Here is a 16,423-nt window from a genome sequence, read left to right on the forward strand (position 1 = left end):
TAGATGCAGGAGTAGGCCATTCGGCCCTTCGAGCCTGCACCGCCATTCAATATGATCATGGCTGATCATGCAACTTCAGTACCCCACTCCCGCTTTCTCTCCCCCTGATCCCCTTAGCTGCAAGGGCCACATCTAACTCCCTCTTGAATATATCCAACGAACTGGACTCCACAACTTTCAGTGGTAGAGAATTCCACAGGTTCACCACTCTCTGGGTGAAAACGTTTCTCCTCATCTCGGTCCTATATGGCTTACCCCTTATCCTTAGAATGTGACCCCTGGTTCTGGATTTCCCCAACATTGGGAACATTCTTCCTACATCTAACCTATCCAGTCCTGTCATAATTTTATATGTTTCTATGAGATCGGCTCTCATTCTTCTAAATTCCAGTGGATAGATTATATGGATAAATACTATGAATAATTATATAGATAAATACTAAATATAATTAGATGGGTAAATACTACGGATGAATACTGCTGATAATTATGTGGATAAATACTACAAGTCCAAATGTTTTGATAATTGTATGGATAAATGCTAATTTATTAGATAAATACAAGTTATCTGGATACATGCTAGTTAATAGGATACAATTTACAGTGAATTGAGTAAATGTTACAGTTAGGGATAAATGTCACGGATAATGATACAGGTAAATTCTGTAAACAAATATTTTGGACAATTGTGTGGATAAATACCATTGTGAAAGTACTGTTTTTATATTGTGGATATACATTGGATAATTATATAGATGATTATGGATAATTATTATTTGGATAGTTATCTGGATAATATCATAATTAATCATAGGTTATTATGCATAATAACCTAATTGTTTTCATCTTCCTTCCGTTCTTCATGGATTGCCTGTGTGGCATCCCATTCCCGAGCTGAGAGGATAGAGAAGTGTCCTTTTCAAAGATCTCAATCTGTGTGGCTCTATTGGTTTGCTTGTATTACAAGGCGTTCATGAGATAAGAGCTACCAAAGGTGAAACAGCCTGGGTTTTCCCTCCTTTCTTGGATGAAGTGGATTTCAGCAAGGTCTTTGATAAGGTCCCACATGGCAGACTGGTTACAAAAGTAAAAGCCCATGGGATCCAAGGGAAAGTAGCAAGTTGGATCCAAAATTGGCTCAGTGGCAAGAAGCAGAGGGTAATGGTCGACGGGTGTTTTTTGTGTTTCCAGTGGGGTTCCGCAGGACTCAGTACTGGGTTCCTTGCTGTTTGTGGCATATATCAATGATTTAGACTGCAATGTAGGGGGTAGGATTTAGAAGTTTTCAAATGTTATAAAAATTTCACGCAGTTGAGAGTGAAGAAGAAAGCTGTAGACTGCAGGAAGATATCAGTGGACTGGTCAGGTGGGCAGCAAAGTGGCAAATGGAATTCAATCCAGAAAAGTATGAGGTAATGCATTTGGGGAGGGCTAACAAGGCAAGTGAATACACAATAAATGGTAGGATACTGAGAAGCATAGAGGAACAGAGGGCCCTTGGAGTGCATGTCCACAGATCTCAGAAGGTAGCAGGACAGGTAGATAAAGTGGTTAAGAAGGCATACGGAATGCTTGTCTTTATTAGCTGAGGCATAGAATACAAGAGCATGGGGGTTATGCTTGAACTGTATAAAACACGAGTTTTACCGCAGCTCGAGTACTGCATACTGTTCTAGTCACCGCATTACAGAAAAGCTGTGATTGCACTCGTTGAGGGTACAGAGGAGATTTACGAGGATGTTGCCTGGACTGGAGATTTTAGTTATGAGGAAAGATTGGATAGGCTGGGGTTGATTTCTTTGGAACAGAGGAGGCTGAGAGGAAACTTAATTGAGGTGCATAAAATTGAGGATCTAGAAAAAGTGGATAGGAAGCAGCTATTTCCCCGAGCAAAGAGGTCAATAACCAGGGGGCATCGATTTCAAGTAATTGGGAGAAGGATTAGAGGGGAGTTGAGAACTTTTTTCATCCAGAGGGGGTCTGGAACTCACTGCCTGAAAGGGTGGTAGAGGCAGAAAGCCTTGTTGCATTAAAAAGTACTTGAATATGCACTTGAAGTGCCGTAACCTACTGTGCTACACACCAAGAGCTGGAAAGTGGGATTAGGCTGGATAGCTCTTTTTTGGCTGGCACAGATATGATAGGCCGAATTGCCGCCTTCTGTGCCATACATTTTTACGATTCTATGATTCTGCATTACCTCCACATGAGGTGCTCACCTTGTGGAGAAATGGTGGAGTAGATCTGTGTAATACAGTACTGCTCTGCAGTATAGTCTGTTGGAATTACAATGTACTTGTCATCCTTGAAACCTTTCAATCTTTACCTGCTGAATATTCCAAAGATATGAAAAAAGATATCGTGAAGACAACTGTGAACTATTTTGTGCATTATGAGTCACGGTGTCAGTCCTAACCAATCAGGATACATTAAATACAAGGACACATTTTGCTATATAACTGGTCAATATAACAATGCTGGTCGGGAGGCCACGATGTCCTAGGCCCGCCACTCCAGCTCTTTTATAGCCTGATCTGCGGAGGTGTTCCTTCGCAGGTTGGGCTATAAAAGAGCTGGAGCGGCGGGCCTGGGACATCGTGGCCCCCCAACGTGCGAGAGGACAGCTCCGCAGGTTGGGCTATAAAAGAACTTGAGCATACCACTTCAACCTCCAGCACGAACTGCTCCAAATGTGCGACGATTTTGAGATGGCCGACTGGGTGACCTCATCAAAACCTTGGTCACTGCTTTGGTGCGTGGGCAGGAGCATCGGCGGGGCCCGGGTACAGAGGAGTGGGAAGGTCGGGGCAGATGAGCGGCGAGAGTTTGTGGTGTAGGTGCGGCAAGAGATCGTGGCATAGGAGCAGTGAGAGATCGTGGCGGAGAGGAGGCAAATGTTTGGCGGAGGAGCGGTGAGAGACCGTGGTGGAGATGTGGTGAATGTTTGTGGTGGAGGAGCAGCGAGAGATCATGGCAGAGGAGCAGTGAGAGATCGCGGCGGAGGTGAGGCAAATGTTTGGTGGAGGAGTGGTGAGAGACCGTGGTGGAGATGTGATGAATGTTTGTGGCGGAGGAGCGGCGAGAGATTGTGGCGGTGGTGCGGCAAATGAGGGTGTGGGGCCCAGAAGAGCCGAGGGCCCAGGGGCAGCACGGGCCAGCCCACACTGCGATATGTGTACGCGCTAGGTCCATGCAGTAGAGCAGGTCTCCAGTCGTCCTGGTTAACTCTTACCACTGGATAAAGGCCTAGCTCTGTCAAGCCCATGTGGTGGCTGATGTGCAACGGTCACTACGCGTTAAAAAATTCCACGCACAGGCATCTTCCACCCCCTAAATTGGAGTTGAGGACTGGAACATCTGGTCCTTTATTGAAACACCTGTGAACTCGTGGAAGCAAGTCATCCTCGTTCGCGGGACCGCCGATGATGATAACAATGCTCTCCCTGGTCACTCTCTGAGGTTAAATCAGACCATTTAAAATATTACATAAGAACATAAGGAATAGGAGCAGGAGTAGACCATACGGCCCCTCGAGCCTGCTCCGCCATTTAATAAGATCATGACTGATCTGATCATGGACTCCGCTCCACTTCCCCGCCCGCTCCCCGTAACCTCTTAACCCCTTATCGTTTAAGAAACTGTCTATTTCTGTCTTAAATTTATTCAATGTCCCAGCTTCCACAGCTCTCTGAGGCAGCAAATTCCACATATTTACAACCCTCTGAGAGAAGAAATTTCTCCTCATCTCAGTTTTAAATGGGCGGCCCCTTATTCTAAGATCATGCCTCCTAGTTCTAGTCTCCCCCATCAGTGGAAACATCCTCTCTGCATCTACCTTGTCAAGCCCCCTCATAATCTTATACGTTTCGATAAGATCACCTCTCAGTCTTCTGAGCCTGAGTAGAGGCCCAACCTACTCAAACTTTCCTCATAAGTCAACCCCCTCATCCCTGGAATCAACCTAGTGAACCTTCTCTGAACTGCCTCCAAAGCAAGTACAACCTTTCGTAAATATGGAAACCACAACTGCACACAGTATTCCAGGTGTGGCCTCACCAATACCTTATATAGTTGTTTGCGTCCTGTTCAACCCTGAGCTGAGCTTTAACCTCACGTCCTACCCATCACCAAGACTGCTCACTTCCTTATTCCTCTTACACATGCTTTTGTTACCTCCAGAATCGACTACTGTCATGCTCGCCTTGCTGGCCTCCCTTTCTCCAACCTCCAAATCTCTGATGGACATATCCTGTAACACTTGCCCATTTACTCCGTTCTCGTTGATCTGCACTGGCTCCCCAACTCCCATCGCATCCAATTCAAAATCCGTGACATCATCCATAAATCCTTTGTGGCCGTGCCCTTGCCTAATTTTGTCAACTTCACCAGCCCTATATTTATTTCCAAATGCTCAGTTCTCATCACTGCAGCCTTCTCTGCAGCCGTTCCCTGCCTTTGTTTCATCATTGAAAACAGAGCCTTCATCTGACACGGTCCGACTCTTTGAAATTCCTTTCCTAAACATCTCTGCTCAGCACCTCTCTCTCTCTCTCGACCTTAAAAACTTCCTCGGAAACGATCTCTGTGGCCAGCTTTAGGTCAACCCTTCTAATCTTTTCCTGAGCCAGTATTGATTTAACTTTGTCTATTTGCAAAGCAAATTGAGACTTTTTTTTAAATTAAGAGAACTATATAAATGCAAATTGTTGTTGCCAGTCAGGTAAAAAAAAATCAGTAACACAGTTGCACTTCATCATTCTGACCCTCACACAATTGTCAAGGTTGCTCGATTATTCCAAGCATAATCTGAATGTTTCCCCTTCACACCTCATTATGTGTCATTTTGTTTGCTTAGCAGAAGCTGTTTTTCTGCTTTTGTTAATTCACAAATGTATGCGATCTGATTTGCCACCAAACAATATTGGTATCAGTTTGGACATCAAAGGACAAATGATATCGGAAAGCATAGGAAGATCCCAGTTTGAGTCCCCGCTGGTTTCAGATGATGCCCTTGTGGGCACGTTGCAAATGACTCTGGGCTACAGTGGAGCTTCCGGTCGATGTCCAGCTAAAGAATACGTGTATGTGAAGATCAGGTGAGGACAGGAATGGTTGCTCGCAATGTTAAGCAGCCTATTGACATACATGTCCAGATTTGCTGCCACTTATTTTGAGTCACTGATAAGTGGAAAATAGGTGGCAGGCCTGCCATGTGAAACTTTCTTCATCTAACAAGCCAACTCAGTGTCTGGCGGGCAGGACCAGCAATGATGGACGTGCCCACCTCAAACTGCAGGGTACTTCATTTAAGCTGTGTCAGCTGTGGCTCAGTGGGTAGCATCCAAGTCAGAAGGTTGTGGGTTCAAGTCCCACTCCAATGACTTGAGCACATAAGTCTAGGCTGACAGTCCAGTGCAGTGCTGAGGGAGGGCTGCACTGTCGGAGGTGTTGCCTTTTGGATGAGACATAAAACTGAAGCCCGGTCTGCTCTCTCAGGTGGGCGTAAAAGATCCCATGGCGCTATTTCAAAGAAGAGCAGGGGAGTTATCCCTGGTGTCTTGGCCAATATTTATCCCTTAATCAACATAACAAAAACAGATTATCTGATCATTGTCTCATTTCTGTTTGTGGAAGCTTGCTGTAAGCAAATTGGCTGCCGCGATTCCCACATTACAACGGTGACTACACTTCAAAGGTACTTTATTGTCTATAAAGCGCTTTGGGACGTCCGGTGGTCGTATAAATGCAAGTCTTTCTTCCTCAAGTATATATTTTGGACGGGGGCATCCTACACACCATTTTTCACCATTATGACATGCAGAACTTCTAGCCCATGTGAAATGTGATTCTAGGTTTCCAGGTGACCGGGACTATCCTGGAGATCACAGAAAGGACACAGCAATATAAAGCTACTTTAGCCACCTTTAACCATTTTCCTTCTTTTAGGCACTCAGGTTCTCATGAGATCTTTGTGCTAGTTGTTCTAAGTGATTTATTTTATAACTCGGATGAGGAATTCCCCTATCTGACATGTTTGGGAGAAGGGGAGGACCGACAGAGGGATGCCAGTAAGGTCAGACTACATAAGACAAGCTTTATGTCCACACAGTGGTGTACCCACAGCATTGCAGACAAAGATGAACCTTTCTTGCTTTGGTAAATGATCAGTGCATGCAGAGGGTTTTCTTTCTATAAGAAGCTGGAATAGAAGATCTGGTCACACTATTATGATATCTAACTATCTGATGAACCATAATTTTGAGTGCTTCCTCAGAAGCAACCCAATTACAGTGCAGCCATCATCATCATCATCATCGTAGGCAGTCCTTCGGAATCGAGGAAGACTTGCTTCCACTCTTAGCATGAGTTTTTAGGTGGCTGTTGTTATGTATCTGTAAAGCATGCACTCCCATGTTCTGCCACCAGGGAGCGCATCCCCTGAAGTCCCAAGGGATCCCAGCATCCCTTGGGAGCACTGTATATAACCGGCCCCTAAAGCCTGTTCCTCACTCTGGAGTGTCTTAATAAAGACTGAGGTCACTGTTACTTTAACCTCCCTGTGTGCAGTCTCATCTGTGTTAGGAACACAACAACTGGTGACGAATATACGAATCGAACGCAAAGATGCAGCAAACTGTGGGCATCCTGGAGAAGTTCTCGGGGGCTGAGGACTGGGAAGCCTATGTCGAACGGCTAGATCAGTACTTTGTAGCCAACGAACTGGATGGAGAAAGAAACGCTGCAAAAAGGAGAGCGCTCCTCCTCACGGTCTGCGGGGCACCGACCTACAGCCTCATGAAGAATCTTCTGGCTCCGGTGAACCCACAGATAAGTCATATGAGAAGCTGTGTACACTGGTTTGGGAGCATCTTAACCCGAGGGAGAGCGTGTTGATGGCGAGGTATCAGTTCTACATATGCCAGTGATCTGAAGGTCAGGAAGTGGCGAGCTACGTCGCCGAGCTAAGGCGACTTGCAGGACAATGTGAGTTTGATGGCTACCTGAAGCAGATGCTCAGAGACTTTTTGTACTGGGCATTGGCCTCGAGACCATCCTATGAAAACTTTTGACTGTAGAGACACCAACCCTCAGTAAGGCCATTGCGATAGCACAGGCGTTTATGTCCACCAGTGATAACATCAAATAAATCTCTCAGCACACAAGTGCTAGCAATGTTCATAAATTAACTGGAACTGTGTTTGCAAGCAGAAATGTACAGGGCAGAAACCACGAGCATGCAACTGCCAGCAGGCCTCAGGTGATCCAGATGACTCAGAGTCCACAACAAAGGATGAATGCAAGGCAATTCACACCTTGTTGGTGTTGTGGAGGCTTCCATTCAGCCTATTCATGCCACTTCAAAGGGTATGTTTGCAAGAGCTGTGAAACAATGGGGCACCTCCAACGAGCTTGCAGACGAGCTGCAAGCTCTGCAAAACCTGCTAACCACCAAGTGGCAGAGGAAGATCAGTCCATGGTGGATCAAAGCAATTTCGAGCCTCAGAGAGAGGAGGCAGGTGCTGAAGTACATGGGGTGCACACATTTTCGACGAAATGTCCACTTATAATACTAAATGTAAAATTGAATGGCTTACCCATAGCCATGGTACTGGACACTGGCGCAAGCCAATCCATCATGAATAAAAAGATGTTTGAGAGACTGTGGTGCAACAAGGCAATCAGACCAGCCCTGAGCCCCATCCACACGAAACTGAGAACGTACACCAAAGAGCTTATCACTGTCCTGGGCAGCGCAAAGGTCAGGGTCACCTACGAGGGCACGGTGCACGAACTGCCATTCTGGATTGTCCCGGGCGATGGCCCCACACTGCTGGCTGGGCAAATCCGCTGGAACTGGGATGACATCCGAGCGCTATCACATGTCGATGAGGCCTCGTACCCAGGTTCTGAACAAATTTCCTTCCTTTTTTGAGCCAGGCATTGGAAACTTTTCCGGGGTGAAGGTACAGTTCCACTTGGTCCCAGAGGCATGACCCATTCACCACAAGGTACGAGCAGTACCTCACATGATGAGGGAGAGAGTGGAAATCGAGCTGGACAGGCTGCAACGCGAGGGCATCATCTCCCCAGTGGAATTCAGCGAGTGGGCCAGCCCGATTGTTCCAGTACTCAAAAGTGATGGCACAGTCAGGATTTGCGGCGCTTGTAAAGTAACTATTAATCGTTTCTCGCTACAGGGCCAATACCCGCAACCTAAGGCAGACGATCTATTTGCGACGCTGACAGGAGGCAAGATGTTCACCAAGCTCGACCTGACTTCAGCCTACATGACGCAGGATGTGGAGGAGTCTGAGAAGAGCCTCACCTGCATCAATACGCACAAGGGACTGTTCATCTACAACAGATGCCCGTTTGGAGTTCGGTCGACTGCAGTGATCTTCCAGAGAAACATGGAGAGCCTACTCAAGTCCGTACCATGCACAGTGGTTTTTCAGGACGACATATTGGTCAAGGGTCGGGACACTGTCGAGCTCCTACAAAACCTGGAGGAGGTCCTCCTGCAAGTGGATCGCGTAGGGCTGCGGCTGAAGAGGTCAAAATGTGTCTTCATGGCAACAGAAGTGGAGTTTTTGGGGAGAAAGATCGCGGCGGACGGCATTCAGCCCAGAGACGCCAAGACAGAGGCTATCAGGAACGCGCCCAGGCCACAGAACATCACGGAGCTGCGGTCGTTCCTGGGACTCCTCAACTGTTTTGGTAACTTCCTACCGGGGTTAAGCACCCTCTTAGAGCCCCGACATGTGTTATTGCGTAAAGGTGAGAACTGGGTATGGGGAAAAAAACAAGTAATTGCTTTTGAGAAAGCCAGAAACATTTTATGCTCCAATAAGCTGCTTGTATTGTATAACCCGTGTAAAAGACTTGTGCTAGCATGTGATGCGTCGTTGTACGGAGTCGGGTTTGTACAAGCTAACATTGTGGGGAAGTTGCAACCTGTCGCCTATGCCTTCAGGAGCTTGTCTAAGGCCAAGAGGACCTACTGCATGATTGAGAAAGAGGCATTAGCGTGTGTGTCCGTGGTAAAGAAAATGCATCAGTACCTGTTTGGCCTCAAATTTGAGCTGGAAACCGATCATAAGCCCCTCATATCCCTGTTCGTTGAAAACAAGGGGATAAATACTAATGCCTCAGCCCGCATACAATGGTTAGCACTCACGCTATCAACGTATAACTATACCATTGCCACAGGCCAGGCACCGAGAACTGCGCAGATGCTCTCAGTCGGCTACCATTGCCCACCAGGGGGGTGGAAATGGCGCAGCCTGCAAACTTGTTGATGGTGGCGCAGCCTGCAGACTTGTTGATGATTATGGAAGCGTTTAAAAATGATAAATCACCTGTCACGGCCCTCCAAATTAGGATTTGGACCAGCCAAGATCCTCTGCTGTCCCTAGTAAAAAAACTGTGTCTTGCATGGGAGCTGGGCTAGCATCCCCATTGAAATGCAACAGCTAATCAAGCCGTTCCAGTGGCAAAAGGATGAGCTGTCCATTCAGGCAGACTGCCTGTTGTGGGGTAACTGTGTAGTGCTACCCAAAAAGGGCTGGGAGACGTTCATCTCGGATCTCCACAGCACACACCCGGGTATAGTAATGATGAAAGCGATAGCCAGATCCCACGGTATCGACTCTGATTTAGGTGAGTCCTGTGTACGATAATGCAGCATGTGTGCTCAGTTGAGCAACACGCCCAGAGAGGCCCCACTAAGTTTGTGGTCCTGGCCCTCCAGACCATGGTCGAGGATCCATATCGACTATGCGGGCCTGTTTCTCAGTAAAATGTTCCTGATGGTGGTGGATGCTTTTTCAAAATGGATTGAACGTGAAATAATGTCAGGAAGCACCGCCACCGCCACCATTGAAAGCCTGAGGGCCATGTTTGCCACCCACGGCCTGCCTGACATACTGGTCAGTGACAACGGGCCATGTTTCACCAGTGCCAAATTTAAAGAATTCATGACCCGCAATGGGATCAAATATGTCACCTCAGCCCCGTTTAAACCAGCCTCCAATGGGCAGGCAGAGCGGGCAGTACAAACAATCAAACTGAGCCTTAAACGAGTCACAGAAGGCTCACTCCAAACCCGCCTGTCCCGAGTACTGCTCAGCTACCGCATGAGACCCCACTCGCTCACAGGGATGCCTCCGGCAGAGCTACTCATGAAAAGGGCACTTAAAACCAGACTCTCGCTGGTTCACCCCAACTTGCATGATCAGGTAGAGAGCAGGCGGCAGCAACAAAATGTCAATGATGGTCGCGCCACTGTGTCACGGGAAATTGATCTGAATGACCCTTTGTATGTGCTAAACTATGGACATGGTCCCAAGTGGATCGCGGGCACGGTGATTGCTAAAGAAGGGAGTAGGGTGCTTGTAGTCAAACTAGACAATGGACAAATTTGCAGAAAGCACCTGAACCAAACGAGGCTGGACAACCCACAGCAGACACCACCTTTTTCGAGCCCACAACATACACCCAAATGATCAACGACACCACGCCAGAGCAGGAAATTGAACCCATCATGCCCAACAGCCCAGCAAGGCCAGGCTCACCCAGCAGCCCTGCAGGGCCAACAACACGCCAGCCCAGCGAGGGCACAGCCAACACACTAGAACAGACATTTGTACCGAGGCAGTCCACCAGGGAAAGAAAGGCTCCCAACTGCCTCACCTTGTAAATAGTTTTCACTTTGACTTTGGGGGGCAGTGATGTTGTATATCTGTAAAGCGTGCACTCCCATGTTCCGTCCCAAGGGATCCCAGCATCCCTTGGGAGCACTCTATATAAGCCAGCCCCTAAGGCCTGTTCCTCACTCTGGAGTGTCTTAATAAAGACTGAGGTCACTGTTACTTTAACCTCCCTGTGCATAGTCTCATCTGTGTTCGGAACACAATAGCTGTACAGTCCAATATGAGAACCAGTCTCTGTCACAGGTGGGACAGACAGTCGTTGAAGGAAAGGGTGGGCAGGGAGTCTGGTTTGCCGCACGCTCCTTCCGCTGCTGCGCTTGATTTCTGCATGCTCTCGGTGATGAGACTTGAGGAGCTCAGCGCCCTCCCTGATGCACTTCCTCCACTTAGGGCGGTCTTTGGCCAGGAACTCTCAGGTGTCAGAGGGGATGTTGCACCTTATCGGGGAGGCTTTTAGGATGTCCTTGTAACGTTTCCGCTGCCCACCTTTGGCTCGTTTGCCATGGACGAGTTACGAATACAGCGCTTGCTTTGGGAGTCTCATATCTGGAATGCCAACTATGTGGCCTGCCCAGCGGAGCTGATCAAGTGTGGTCAGTGCTTCAATGCTGGGGTTGTTGGCCTGGACGAGGACACTAACATTGGTGCGTTTGTCCTCCCAGGTGATTTGTAGGATCTTGCGGAGACATCATTGGTGGTATTTCTGCAGCGACTTGAGGTGTCTACTTTACATGGTCCACATCTCTGAGCCATACAGGAGGGCGGGTGACAGTTTTGAGGGCCTGGTCTTCAAACATTCTTTTCCTCAGGCGGCCGAAGGCTGCACTGCTGCACTGGAGGCGGTGTTGGATCTTGTCGTCGATACTGCTCTTGTTGATAGGAAGCTCCCAAGATATGGGAAGTGGTCCACGATGTCGAGGGCCACGCTATGGATCTTGATGACTAGGGGACAGTGCTGTGTGGCGAGGACAGACTGGTGGAGGACCTTTGTCTTACTGATGTTTAGCGTAAGGCTCATGCTTTTGTAAGACTCAGTAAACACGTTGACTATGTTCTGGAGTTCAGCCTCTGTGCGTGCACAGACGCAGGTGTCATCCGCGTACTGTAGCTCGACGACAGATGTTGGGGTGGTCTTGGACCTGGCCTGGAGATGGCGAAGGTTGAACAGGTTCCCACTGGTTCTATAGTTTTGTTCCACTCCAGCGGGGAGCTTGTCAACTGTGAGGTGGAGCATGACAGCAAGTAAGATTGAGAAGAGGGTTGGGACGATGACGCAGTCCTGTTTGACCCCGGTCCGGACGTAGATTGGATCTGTGATGGGTCCGTTGGTAAGGATAACGGCCTGCATGTCGTCGTGGAGCAGGCGATGGTGACGTACTTTTGGGGGCATCCGAAAGGGAGGAGGACGCTCCATAGACCCTCGCGGTTGACAGTGTCAAAGGCCTTTATAAGGTCGAAGAAGGCCATGTATAAGGGCTGGCACTGTTCCCTGCATTTTTCCTGCAGCTGTCGCGCTGCAAAAATCATGTCCGTTGTGCCCCGTAGGGGATGAAATCCGCACTGCAACTCCGGGAGGAGCTCCTCGGCCACAAGGAGAAGACGACTGAGGAGGACTCTAGCGATGACTTTCCCAGTGGCTGATAGCAGGGAGATTCCTCTGTAGTTGCCGCAGTCAGACTTGTGCTGCCATAGTATCTGTGACGCTGCATAAAAGAAGGTGACCAAGTGGCAAAATAACATGTTTAGCCACATCTGCTAATATACCACTAACCATTTCTGCAGACCCCAGCACATCTACCTGGGTATGACCAGAGGGAACTGTCTTCTCAGAGTCTGGGCCAGCAGAGAAGTAAATGCAGATTCCTACCAACTTCTGATAGAACAGAAGTACACCTCAGCCTAATATGCTCAGAGAGATTTAGGTGCCCTTGTACAGAAAACACAGAAAGTTAGCAGGCAGGTACAGCAAGCATTTAGGAAAGCAAATGGCATGTTGGCCTTTATCGCAAGGGAGTTGGAGTGCACGTGTAAGGAAGTCTTGCTGCAATTGTACAGGGCTTTGGTGAGACCACACCTGGAGTACTGTGCACAGTTTTGGTCTCTTTATCCAAGGAAGGATATACTTGCCTTGGACGCAGTGCAATGAAGGTTCACTAGATTGATTCCTGGGATGGGAGGGGTGTCTTATGATAAGAGATTGTGAAGAATGGGCCTATACTCTCTGGAGTTTAGCAGAATAAGAGGTGATCTCATTGAAACCTACAAGCTTCTGAAGGGGATTGACCGGGTCGATGCTGAGAGGTTGTTTTCCCAGGCTGGAGTGTCTAGAACTAGTGGGCACAGTCTCAGGATAAGGGGTAGGCCATTTAAGATAGAGATGAGGAGGAATTTCTTCATTCAGAGGGTTGTGAATCTTTGGAACTCTCTGCCCCAGAGGGCTGTGGATGCTGAGTCTCTGAATATATTCAAGGCTGCGATAGATAGATTTTTGGTGTCATGGGGAATCAAGAGATATGATGGGGCAGGAAAGTGGAGTTGAGGTCGGTAATCAGCCAAGATCTTGTTGAATGACGGAGCAGGCTCGAGGGGCCGTAGGGCCTTCTCCTGCTCCTGTTTCTTATGTTCTTATCACTGAAGTTAATTTATAAACAGAAAATACTTGAAACACTCAGCAGGAAAGAGAAACAGAGTGAATGTTTCAGGTCTGTGCCCTTTCGTTATAATTCAAGTAGATGTTCTGTTTTTTAATGCATAACAGATTAGTCTTTCATTTAAAATACTGATCCGTAGGACTTGCTTTTTTTTTTGCACAGATATTGAAATTGTGCTGTCGGCTAAACTGCTAAATTTTCTTTTCTACTGAGAAAACTAATTGGAATGGAATCAATTTGCCATGGTGGGATCTCAGCTGATTAACAAAATTATTAGCAAAATGCACAATCATTAACCAGCTGCTATGAAGCTGAATACCTGGTTGTAAACAATGACAGAACAAGTCGGCTGCATTTATTCTCCACATTCCTATAACGACTCATTGTTCAAGGGCCGATTTTCGTCAAGGCCTCTGCCCGCCTAAATGCCATCCAAAGTGCCGCCGATGGCTGCCGAGGTACAGAACGGTACTTTGATTGTGTGTGTGCACTGCGGACGCCATTTTGGAGCTCTTTAAGGGCACACGTAGCACCCAAAGAATATTCATCGCCGAGGTCCGTCGAAGGTCGGCGGGCAGCTAAGAGACAACGTACGCCACCAATCTGGCAGGAGGTCTCATTCTTGGCGGCAGAGGCGCTTGTCACCCAAGTGCCGCTGAGGATGGTGTTGGACCCACGTAGGGTCGAGGACATGAGAAAAAAAAACAACAATAAAAAAATTTAAAAACTCTCCAAAGACCTTCAGCAGACCCCATCTAGGTAAGTCGCTGTTGAAAAAAATTTTTTAAATGTTCACTTACCTTTTCTTCAGGTTCTTGAATTTCACGGTCGGGGACAGATCAGCCTCCAGCCAACGGTCCACCCCCATTCTGCCGCTGAGTCCTGCCGACTCCCGCCCGCAGGAATCTGGGAGCTCGGCGGGCGGGAGCTCAGTTGCGCCACTCGGCCGTCCGCTGACGTCAGCGGGTGGTTCCCGGCGGCTCTCCCCTCCCGCCCGCTCCAGACCATCTCCAAAATGGCACTGGGCAGATCTTCAGGAGGAATATCGGTGGCAGTGGGTGGCAGTGGGCAGTGAGTGATGAATTTCGGATCGTCAATCTCTAAGCACAAGCTGGCTGTCACTTTTATCTTGTTCGTGTATGTGGGGAGGCTATGGTAGCATCTTTCCCACACTTTCAGAGAGATACAGGAAAAAGTTTGCTACCTTGTGAGGCAACCCCATCTCTCAATTCCAGCATACAACTCCACTCTTCATTGCCACCATTCAAGCCTTCCCTGTTTTGTTGCTATAATTTTAATCCATGCTCTGAGCTATCCACTTTTGTTGGTTATGAACGCCAAATATGGGAGTAGATTTTGACTTTCACTGCTGGGTGGAAAACTTGGCATGCAGATAAGCCGTCCATTATGCACCCTGCCTGACTTTCCTTTCTATTGACTTGGATGGGAAGGAAATTCGGGTGCGGTGTAAAACGGGCTGCCGATTCGCTATTAGTGCATTGTGGGCTACTCGCAAAGACCAATTTTACCCTCGCTGTGTTTTGGATGAGACATTAAACTGCAACCTGTTGGTCTGTTTATGTGAACTCAAAAGATTCCATGATACTTGTTGATTGATACTGCTAGAGGTAAACTTGGAGCTGTTGCCTTTGTTCTAGGAATGAAGGGAATGCTTGATGCAGAGTCTTTCAATAAAGATTTATTGCAGGATATGATGCTCACAAATAACACGGATGATGATGCGAAGACTGTGGGAGGCCTCATGATATAGTGAATGGGTGGCTAAGCTCTTGATCTACCCAACTTCCTGTGTTAATGGTATGCAATTATATCTTCACCGAAAGACTTCATACCTCTTCTATGACCTGGTGGGCGAGAAATTGAGCTTCTATAGCACCCGTTCTTTGGGTGCTACGAGTGCCCTTAGAGCTTCAAAATGGTGTCTGCAGTGCGCATGCACATTTGTGGGGCGAATTGTGGTGGACGCCATATTGGTGCAGGCGTTAGCCCATACACAGTGAGCAAAGTATGCAGGGCAGGCAGATCATGATGTCAATCAGCATGCAATGCTGATTTCATGCCAGCGGTGACATTTTGGAGCTCAAAGCTCCAGCCAATGTTGTTTCTTGACCTCGCACATCTGCAGACACGTTCAGCAGCGGGAAGAACAACCACAAGCGCTGTTTAAAGAGATCATGAGCTAATTACAGGTTAGTTGCTGGTTGATTTCTTCTGGCTGTTGCTCCGATTCTACAAGTGCTTGGTCCTTCCTGTAGTTGTTTAAAGTTGCAAAAGCCTACAGGGCATGGTGTGGCAGGTGTTGAAGGGTGTTTTGCTGATTTCAAGGCTTTTGCACAAACCAGTTGCTTCCAGATATGGGTGCATTGGTAAGAATTACCCTTGGAATTCAGCAAACTAATGCACAGAGGCCATGCAGAGCAGGGCAAGCTGCTGGATGAGGGAAGAGGAGGACATATCTGCCCAGGGTGTTCAGGGAGCAATTCTCCTACCTGAACCTCAGTGAGGAATAGAGTGTGAGATGTCTGCGCTTCAGTAAGGATGTCCTCACTGAAATCTATTACCTGCTGCAACCATAACTTCAACCTCAGAGTAAGGTGAGGCTCGCAGTGTCAGTGGCGATGAGTCTTAATGTGTTTGGCTCCTTCCAGGCTTGAGCTGGAGATATTTGCAACACCTTGCAGTGTGCCATCCACTGTGGTTATGTAAGGGAACTCACTGAGGCTCTCTATTCAAAGAGAGCCGACTGCAAGCAGAGCGGGCACGTTCCACCGCTAGGTTTGCATGCGTCCACATGCTGCAGGGTGCCATTGACTGCACCCACATCGCTTTGCGGATGCCGCATATCAACTCTGCCATATGCCGGTATTGATAGGGATTCCACACCCTCAATGTCCAGCTGGTGTGCAACCAGATGCAGTGAATCATGTAGGTCAATGCCCGGTATCTTGGCAGCAGTCATGATGCCTTCATCCTGGGGCAGTCCGCTGTGCCAGTTGCATTGGAGCCACCACGATGAACCAGAGGGTGGCTACTGGGCGA

The 16,423-nt window shown here is 47.9% G+C and overlaps 1 protein-coding gene across 1 annotated transcript in view; it reads left to right on the forward strand.

The window, feature by feature from the left end:
- The window catches only part of astn1 (astrotactin 1), a 3,463,295-nt gene that overhangs the window by 877,905 nt on the left and 2,568,967 nt on the right, over positions 1 to 16,423 (forward strand). The window lies entirely within an intron of this gene.

Source organism: Pristiophorus japonicus, chromosome 8, assembly GCF_044704955.1.
Source record: "Pristiophorus japonicus isolate sPriJap1 chromosome 8, sPriJap1.hap1, whole genome shotgun sequence".
NCBI lineage: Eukaryota > Metazoa > Chordata > Chondrichthyes > Pristiophoridae > Pristiophorus > Pristiophorus japonicus.